Source organism: Scylla paramamosain, chromosome 8, assembly GCF_035594125.1.
Source record: "Scylla paramamosain isolate STU-SP2022 chromosome 8, ASM3559412v1, whole genome shotgun sequence".
Classification (NCBI taxonomy): domain Eukaryota; kingdom Metazoa; phylum Arthropoda; class Malacostraca; order Decapoda; family Portunidae; genus Scylla; species Scylla paramamosain.
This window is the reverse complement of record NC_087158.1, coordinates 10,460,504-10,460,799: the sequence shown is the minus strand read 5'-3', so window position 1 is coordinate 10,460,799 and position 296 is coordinate 10,460,504.

Below are 296 nucleotides of genomic sequence, written 5' to 3'. Positions count from 1 at the left end.
GTGCAGATAGATACAGTGCTGCGGCCTTTAGCTTTCTTTCATGTTTGATGTCCTCTGGCATAAAGCAAGTAAAATGACTGGCACTTCAAAGTGCCAGTCCTAGGGCAGGATGGTTCAAAAACAGAATAAAAAAGTATTGGGGGGAGTGTCTTGGAGCCTCTCTCCTCAAAGAGTTTAGTCGTAGACAGGAGAAAATACAGAAACACCTAGGATGTTCCAGAGTGATGGATGAAAGATGACTGAGAATATTTGTTAAACCTTGCATTAGGAGTAGCGGACAAAATAAAAGAGAAACA